We start from the raw sequence: 10,460 nt of genomic DNA, 5'->3' as shown, positions 1-10,460 counted from the left end.
CTTTCTTTCTTTCTTTCTTTCTTTCTTTCTTTCTTTCTTTCTTTCTTCCTTGCTTTCTTCCTTGCTTTCTTTCCTTTTTTCTTCTTTATTCTTCACCTTTCTCTTTCTTTTCTTATTCTTTTTTTCATATATATAATTTGTATATGCCATTTTCATATATATAATATGTTTATGTAGGTATACACATATGTAAGAATGTATTTAAGAAAAAAACACAAAGATTCACATATTAAAAGGAAGGCCTAAAATATACAGGATCAAAAGAATTTATAGCTGGAAGACAACTTGTACTCATTTACTCATATATTCATCATATGCATATATGCATATATGTACATATATACATGCATGTCTGTGTGGAGTTATTATATAAACCTAGGATATAATTAGTGTGGAGCTCTTCTAGTGAGGAATTCATTTTGTCCATATTTAGTGAAACTTTCTCTGAAACTTATAGCACCAAAAGTTATAAATCTCTAAGGCTTTATAGCTAGTACGAGTCATAGACAGGAATTCCTGAGACATTTCCTATTCATCATAAAATCTTCCTTCTCCTATGTAATTAGGAAAAATGAAAATGAACTACAACATAAAGTATTGCTCAATTCCTCTGTTCTGCTAAGGAGCATCACTATTGTACCTATAGAAAAGGGAAAATTGGTCTTTTAAGGTGGGCTATATGGTCCCATATACAGATCACTGGCTTTGGAGTTAGGGGACCTGGTTTTAAATCCTACCTGCGACACTTCCAATTTACATTGGATCTCAGTTTCCTCAGCTGTAAAATCAGGGGACTGGACAAAATGGATCCCAAGGTCCCTCTAATGTGTAGATTTATGATCCTTCCATACTCCCAGTTTTGGACTCTATCTGCTTTGTTACCTTTATTGGTAAATAAGTCAACATATAAGGTGTATTTTCAAAGGTCATAAATCTTAACTCATACTTCAACCTAGCCTCCCCTGTCTAGGCTTCTTCATTCCAAAGGCAGTCTCTTAATTCAGACTATTATTTCTCTATATAGTCCTCAATCTTCTCTCACTACAAAAATTTTAAAAGAGTAAGAGCAGAAAATAATATGGTTAATATACTATTTATGACAAGAATTTGTAAAATTTTGGGATAAAATTGTCAAGACAGGAAGTAAATTCCATAATGACTTGCAGCTATGGAGATTGGAGCATCGCGTGGTCCATTAGATCTCAAGATCGGACAGAATATGAGAAGCACAAAACTGACTTCAAAATTAATCCTTTGTCTTTGTTTATAGATAGACATCAGTGAATGGTGCAGTACATAAGACTATGGATTTGGATTTAGGAGTACTGGGTTTAAATCCAACTTCAGACACTTATCAATTATATGAACCTGGATAAAAACCTTAACCTAATTTTCCTCATCTATACAATGGGGTAGAATTAGTGTCCTCTGAGATCCTTTCATACACACACACACACACGCACTCACAATCACACCCACATACAAATATATGCATATATACACATACATATATACACACATGTATGTTTAATGTATATATTTATATATATATATAGAGAGAGAAACATAGATACATAAACAAATATCTATCAATAGTTTTGAGGGAGATGAGTGAGTTGAAATGTATAAAAATACCACATAGAACAGGGGCTACTTGTTTCATGGATAGATCTATCCAGAAGTTAAGATGAGCTAGAGTTGTATCTTGTTGAACTTTCAAAACTGAACTATCAGTCCTGTACCTTCTTCTAAGTTTATTAGAATAAACTCAACCCAACATTGGTAAGAAGGAAGAACTTCTCTCATCATGATAATGCTATCAATATTATATTCTCAGTGTAGCCCAACAGAAACTGATCCAGGACTCAGGCATTTTATTCTGTTCCTGCCAAGTAATTCCTGACTTAATGAATTTTTGCATCTATTCCTGCATTTATGTAACAGGGACAAAAATGCTTGCATTATCTACCTAGAGTATTATTCTTAAAATCCAATAAGATCATGTTTGTAAAGCACTTTGAATGTCATAAAGAACTAGATGAATATCAGCCATTATCATTTTGTCTGTCCCAGAGTTTTGATAGTTCACTGGTTCAATACGCCATACTTGTACTGACTCCATTGATGCAAATTCTATCCCAAACATGCTTTCTCTCTTCCTTTTCCTTCTGTAAGTCTTCCATATATCACTGATCCATATACCTCACTCTATTTTTCCTCCCTTCCCCTTCTCCCTCCATCACCCCCAGTACCACAGCCCCATATTTTGTGGTTACTAAATTAATACTCAGACCTTCCATCTATAATACTTTATGCTCAACCCATCTCTCTTATTTTCTAGACATACATCTCTATTTCCTTTAAATTGATTCTCCTACTCAAGTAAACACTGGCATTATGCTACAACTTACTTAAACCCACTGCCCTGCGATTCTAGCCTTAATTATTCAGGAGGTGGTTAAGAGCTTTGTGGATTACCTCACCTATTTGATTGTCTTCCCTATTCTTCCTCTAACCCATCTTTCAGCCAAATCAATACTGTCTAATATCTGGATGATCTGTGTAATTTAGAATTGGATATATGATTAATTTGTACTCTTATGCAGGCTGGACTTTGGTGCCCTTATTTTTATTGTAGTGATAAGGATTAAAAGATTTGTTCCATACTGAAACAACATGTTTTTCTATTCAAAGCTTCAAAATAGATGTAATGATCATTTTAAGAGTTAGCAGCAAGGAACTGACCAATCATCACCAGCAAAATTTTCAGCAATCCTTCTAAAATATTGAGGTACAATTATCAAAAGTAGCAGAAATAACATGCAAGTGTTTCTGGTATGTCACGTCATGCCTAAATGAAAGTCGTGTGTGAAATTACATTTCATAAATATCTTATTTTATTAAAATGACATGTCAAACCTCAAAATGAAAATCACAATAGGGTCTATCCATATGATACATTTGTATAATGCATATGAAGTTAGTAAATAAATACATCATTAATGATGAAATCTAAAACTAGAAATAAATTCTTACATACTTACTCAAATGAAATAATAATTGAATTGCAATCAATTAAATTTACAGAATTCAGCATCAGAATACCAGGGCTCAAAGTCAACCTTGAGCACTTACTACCTTGGGTAATCCACTTAAACTTCTTGAGACACAGTTTCACAACTTGACAAAAGAGAGATAACATTCATATTTACTGTCTTATAGTATTTTTAGGCTCACACTGGAATGGTATACATGTGCCTTGTAACCACAAACATGATCTGTAAGATTGAGTCAGTTTGTGTTAAAACTGGGGAATAGATAATCTGAAGTGAGAATATTTGTTGAAAAATTCTACAAATTCAATTCATTTGGTAGTCTAGCAATTCACATTCAAGGGGCAGTGATGAAGTAAAAATTGACTTTCATAAATTTCCTGTGAAGGAACCTTTTTGAACTAAGCCAACTAGAGATCCTTCTTCCAGAAGAGAAAAGAAAAACATCGCATAGATATGAAAACTAAGTAGAAGACTGATAATCAAGTTAGATATCTGAAAGCATATGCTGCTGACATTTTTTTTTCCCCAAAAAATGAAGTAAGTAGGTTAACAAAAAAGAAGAGGACAATAATCATTATATATCAAGTATACCTACTTATGTATGGAAGTATTTGAACCAGAGATGGTGAACATTTGGGAAACAACAATAAAAGCAGAAACAGAAATGATAAAATGAATATTGATCTCAGTAGGAGTAGACTATAACTCAAGAGTTCAAAAAATAGGTTAGAAGTCAGCTAAGGAAGACCCATATAATATTGATGGGGTATTTCAAATTTCTGTTGTACAAATGGCCTCCAAAGATTGAATTTTCCACTTGGATTTTAGAAAACTGCTTGAGTCCTCTCTCAAAAGTGGAACAGTTAACAATTTCTTGGCTTACCTTAATGATAATTGATCCTTAAAGAGGTGGAAGGGAGGATGGAGCCCAGTTGGTAGAGAAAAGCCAGGAGGCTGCCTAAACAAAACCAATGAAACAAAGATTAGAGGGAAAGCAGAAAACTAGGAAACAATTACAGCCAATCCTTCTGATAAAGGCCTCATATCTCAATTATGTAGAGAACTGAGGCAAATTTATAAGAACACAAGTCATCCTCCAACTGATAACTGGTCAAATTATATGAAGAGACAATTGTCAAATGAAGAACTTAAAGATACATATAATCATACAAAATAGTCTAAATCCCTATTGATTAGATAAAAGGCAAATTAAAATAACTCAGAGGTACCACCTCACACCTATTGGATTGTCTAATAAGACAGAAAAAGAAAAATTGTAAGTGTTGGAGTAGATGTGGGAAATTGGGACACTAATGCATTGTTGGTGGAGTTCTGAATCAGTTCATCCATTTTGGAGAACACTGCGGAACTATGTCCTATAAAACAGTGCATACACTTTGATCCAGTAATTCAATTTCTAGTTCTGTATCTCAAAGAATTCATAAAAAGGAAAAGGGGGACTGAGTCAATATGACTGAGGAGAAACAGGACTTCCACACGGCTCCAGTTCTCACCACCTCCAATGCATGTAAAATGGGACTCTGAACAAAATTTGGAGCTACAGAACACACAAAATGACACAGAGAAGCTAACCTCCCACTGAAGACAGTCTGGCAGGCTGGCAGAAATCATCCAGTGCAGACCTCTGGGAGCCAAGCCCAGCTCCATGCTAAGGTTTTGGCCACAGGGCAGGCCTGACCAGCCACTGGCTGGAGGGACTTCATATCACCAGCAGCTGTGGTGGTTTCCAGAATTATCAACACATAGATGATAAGGACAATGTGAGAGGTCAGTGCAGTGTGGACTTTGGGACCAAGGAGTTGTATGTGCCTCAGCTTTGGCCCCGGGGGAGAGAAGCCACTGAAAGTGGCATTGCAGCCACTATCATGTGGCACCTTAAGCTCCTGGCCTGCAGAGTGTAGAGGGACCAAGAAACCAATCTGAGGGTTAATGGCTCTTTTTTTAACCTGCTTGGATCTGGATTGTGGTCTAGGGTGGAGGTCCTGGGTTGTGCGACAAGCTTGCCAGAGAGTGTAGAGACTTCAGGGAGGGCACCCAACTAATGCCTCCAGCAGGTGAGAAAATTCCAGCATTTGGTACGAAGATCCCCTGTCTGGTAGCAGAGTCCAACTGTGGCAAAGAAGCCCAAAAGTCAAGTAATTGAGTGGCAACATTACCAGGAAAAGGAAGCAAAGCAAACAGAAGAATCCAAGATCAGATTACTATTTTGGGGACAAAAAGGATTAAAGCATAGAACAGGAGGAAGACAGTGAAGTCATAGTTCCTGCATTAAAAGTTTCCAAGAAAAAGACAAGCTTTTTACAGGGATAGAGGACATTAAGAAGCAGATAAGAGAAGAGAAGGAAAAAATGGAAAGAGAAATGAGAAGGATGCAAGAAAATTTTAAAAATGAGAGTCAACAACCTGACTGAGGAAAATAACACCTTAAAAAAACAGACTAACTCAAATGGCAAAAGAGGCTCAAAAAGGGAATGAGGAAAAGAATTGCTTTAAAAAATCTAATTGGCCAGATGGAAAAAGGATCGCAAAAGCTCACTGAGGAGAATCATTCTTTCAGAATTAGATTGGAGCAAATGGAAGCTAATGACTTTATGAGAATTCCAGATGCTGTTAAACAGATAAAAGAAATGGAAGAATGGAGGGCAATGTGAAATATCTCATGGGAAAAAACCACTGACCTGCAAATTAGATCCAGGAGAGATAATTTAAAAATTATTGGACTACCTGAAAGCCATAATCAAAGAAAAAATCTAGAAATGATATGCCAAGAAATTCTCAGGGAAAACTGCCCTGACGTTTTAAAACCAGAGGGCAAAGTAGAGGTTGAAAGAGTCCACCGATCACCTCCTGAAAAAGATCCCAAAAAGAAAACTACTAGGAATATTATAGCCAGATTCCAAAATTCCAAGATCAAGAAGATAATATTACAAGCAGCCAGGAAGGAACAATTTGAATATTGTGGAAACACAATAAGGATAACTCAGGTTCTGGCAGCTTTTACACTGAGAGATCGAAGGGATTGGAAAAAAAGATATTCCAGAGGGCAAAGGAGCTGTGATTAAAACCAAGAATCAACTACTCAGCAAAACTGAATATTATGTGTAAGGGGAAAATATGGTCATTTAGTGGAATACAGGATTTTCATGCACTATGATATAAAAAACAGAGTTGAACAGAAAATTTGACATTCAGATACAAGAAGCAAGAGAAGCATGAGAACGTAAACAGGGAAAAGAAATCAAAAGAAACTTATTAAAGTTGAACTATTAACATTCTTAGATGGAAAAATGATATGTGTAAGTGATGAAACTTCTCTCAGTTTTAAAAGAGTTGAAGGGAATAAAAATATATCGGAGGGTATACGGGTTTATGAATACATATGTCAATGTGTGTATATATGTATACAGGTACACATATATAGAGGGCATGGGACCAATTTAATAGGAAGAGATGATACTTAAAAGGTGAAATAAAGAAGTGAGAGAGGAATATAATGAGAGGAGAAAGGGAGAGACAGAATGGGGTAAACTATCTCATATAGAAGAGGCAAGGGAAAATGGTTACATTGGAGGGGAAAATAGGCAAAAGGGAATGGATCAACCTTATTCTCACTGAATTTGGCATAGGAAGGGAATGAAATACACACTAAATAGGGTATCTTACCCTACAAGAGAGTAGGGAGGAAGGGGATGAGAGGGGGGATGATGGAAGGGAGGGCAGGCTGGGGGGGGAAGTTGGAAGCACCCACTTTTGAAAAGAATTGTGATCAAACTAGAGATCAAAGTAGATGGAGGTGGGATAGGAGGGAGGGAAATATAGTCAGTCTTTTACAATATATCTACTATGTTAATGTTTTAATCAGCTACACATGTACAACCTATACTGAACTGCTTATCTTCCCAGTAAGGGTGGGTAACAAGGAAGCATGTGAATGAGTCTGGATTTCAAAATTTTAAAATTAAATGTATATGTGTGTGTACTATTATTAATACTATTTTAGATGAAATTGGGAAATAAGATATACAGGCACTGGGGCATTTAGATGTACCATGCCCTACTGGAAAAGTTGAAGGGGGTATGGGAGAAAATATGGGAGAGAGCAGATTGAAGGAGGGAATATCCTGTGGGACTGATCTTTTGGGACGCTTTGTTGGGGGAAAATGGGGAGAAAATTTGTAACTCAAAATCTGGCAGAAATGAATGATGTAAATCAGAAGTTAATAAAGCATTTGAAAAATAAAATTTAAAAAAGGAAAAGGGATCCACATGTACAATATTTATAGAAGCTCTTTTTGTGGAGGAAGAGAATTAGAAATTGCAGGGATGCCCATTAATTGGGGAATGGCTGAACAAGTTGTTGTATGTTAATGTACTAGAACACTATTGTGCTGTGAGAAATGCTGAGCAGGTGGATTTAAGAGAAACCTAGAAGGACTAACATGAACTAATGCTGAGTGAAGTAAGCAGAACAAGTAGAACATTTTACATAGTAAAAAAAAAAAGATAATATGAGTATACATTGTGATAGACTTAGGTTTTCTTAGCAATTCAATGATCCAAGACAATTCCAAAAGAATGACGATGGAAATGCTATTCACATTCAAAGAAAGAACTATGGAGTCTCAATGTAGATTGAAACATATTAATTTCACTTTTTTAATTTTTCTTTTACTTTTTGTGTTCTTTTCCCTTTTGTTCTTATCCTTCTTTCACAACCCAACTAATGTGGAATTACATTTAATATTTTTGTATATGTATAACCTATATTAGAATGCTTGCTGTCTTGGGGAAGGTGGGAGAGGAGGGGAGGAGGGAGAAATATTTAGAACTCAGAATCTTACAAAAATTAATGTTCAACTAGTATTTGTTAAGGACTTAGATTGTTGTAGATACCTTGCTAAGTGCTAGTTATACAAAGATAAAAATAAAAATTTTGATATTAAGAAACATATATTCTCTCTTTTTTTAAATTTTTAATGTTTTTTTTATTTCCTTTTACTTTACAGGATTCAATTCCTCAATTGCTTGAGTTTCACATTTTGTCCCCCTTTCCTCCCCTCCACCCCATGGCGGCATATAGTCAAATATAGGATCTGTAAATATTTTCACATTATACATTAGTCAGGTTATAAAGACGGATTGTATCAGATGGAACGAAAAATGGTAAAGAGGACATAAAACCAAACAAGAGAAGGAAAAAGATCAGGTATTTTGCTTCCACCTGGATATAAACTCAATTCTTTCTAGTTCTTTCTCTGGATGCACATATTTCTCTCCATCATGAGCCTTTTGGGATTGACTTATATCACTGCATTGCTAGGAAGGGTCCAGTCTATCAAAGTTGGTCATCACACATAAGTTGTGTCTTTAATTGTGTACAACTTTCTCCTGGTTCTACTCTTCTCGCTCAGCATCAGTTTGTATAAGTCTCTCCAGGTAAATATGAAGACAGTCTCTTCCTTGTTTGACTCAATTCTCTGTATATTTTAGAAATGAGTCCTTTGTCAGAGACATAGGTTGTAAAGATTCTTTCCCAATTTCCCATCTCCCTCTTAATCTTGGTTACATTGGCTTTGTTTGTACAGAAGCTTTTCAATTTCATGTAGTCAAAATTATCCATTTTACATTTTATAATGTTCTCTAATTCTTGTTTAGTCATAAAGTCTTTCCCTCTCCACAGGTCTGAAAGGTAAACTAGCCTTGTTTTTTTGAGACTGCTTACAGTATCCACCTTTATACCTAGATCATGCACCCATTTAGACTTGATTTTGGTATATGATGATAGATAATGGTCTATGCCCAGTTTCTGCCATACTATATTCCAGTTTTCCCAGCAGTTCTTATCGCCAAAACCAGGGTCTTGGGGTTTATCAAACAATAGATTACTATAGTCAATGACTTCTGAATCTCGTGTGCCTAATCTATTCCATTGATCCACTCCTCTATTCCTCAGTCAATACCAAGTAGTTTTGATGACTGCTGTTTATAATACAGATGGAAATCTGGTATAGCTAGTCCACCTGCCCATAGCATTTGTTTTCATTAATTCCCTTGATATTCCAGACTGTTTATTCTTCCAAATGAAGGTTATTACTATTTTTCCAGCTCTATAAAGTAGTTTTTTGGTAAATTAATTGGTATGGCACTAAATATATAATTTAATTTAGGTAAAATTGTTATTTTTTATGTTAGCTCTACCCAGCCACGAGCAATTCATATTTTTACAACTATTTAGATCTGACTTTATTTGTGTGAAAAGTGTTTTGTATTTGTGGTCACATAGGTCCTGGTTTTGTTTTGGCAGGCAGATTCCCAAATATTTTATAATGTCTGCAGTAACTTTAAATGGTATTTCTCTTTCTATGTCTTGCTGTTGAATTTCATTAGAAATATATAGGAATGCCAAGGATTTATGTGGGTTTATTTAAAATCCTGAAACTTTGCCAAATTTATTTATTGTCTCAAGTAGTTTTTTACTTGATTCTCTAGGATTCTCTAAGTATATCATCATATCATCTGCAAAGAGTGATAGCTTGGTCTATTCTTTGCTTAATTTGATTCCTTTGATTTCTTTTTCTTCTCTAATTTCTACTGCTAACATTTCTAGTACCAGATTGAATAAGAGGGGTGATAGTGGACACCCTTATTTCACCCCTGATCTTATGGGAAATGCTTCTAGCTTCTCCCCATTACATATAATACTTGTTGATGGCTTTAAATAGATGCTACCTATTATTTTAAGGAAGGCTCCATTTGGTCCTATACTTTGCAATGTTTTTAATAGGAATGGATGTTGTATTTTGGCAAAAGCCTTTTCTGGATCTATTGAGATGATCATGTGCTTTCTGCTGGTTTTGTTGTTCATATGATCAATTATACTGATGGTTTTCCTAATACTAAACCATCCTTGTATTCCTGGAATAAATCTTACCAGATCAAGTGTATTATTCTTGTGATAAGTTGCTATCGAAATCGAGAGAATCCACAGGACACCTGCTGAAAGGGTGTGATAGTAATGGCAATTAAAGATGCCCCTGTATTGGTTTGGTTTTCAAACTGATTGTGTTAAAACCCAGAGCTTGTTAATCCCACCTTTGGGATGGACTTGCTGATGTGAAAAGAAAGTCCTGAACTGGGAGGAGCTGGTGACATAGATTTGGAGAGACAAGAGAGAGGCAGAAGAACTTTTTGGAAGCAGCACCCACGTGGAGGCAGAAAGAGAGAATGATAGAATTGCTGGGGGCCACTTTGAATTGCCCTGGACATTTGAGACCTGCCCCCTGAGCTGCCAAGGACTGAGGAGACATGGCTGTTTTGCTGGTACTTTGTCTGTCTGTTTTGATGTTGTTTTGCCAGATTTGTCCACTGGTGAAAGACAGTCCT

Source organism: Petaurus breviceps, unplaced genomic scaffold, assembly GCF_028583685.1.
Source record: "Petaurus breviceps papuanus isolate PSGF00001 unplaced genomic scaffold, PetGlider_PUasm1.0 225, whole genome shotgun sequence".
NCBI classification, from domain to species: domain Eukaryota; kingdom Metazoa; phylum Chordata; class Mammalia; order Diprotodontia; family Petauridae; genus Petaurus; species Petaurus breviceps.
This window is presented reverse-complemented; position numbering follows the sequence as displayed.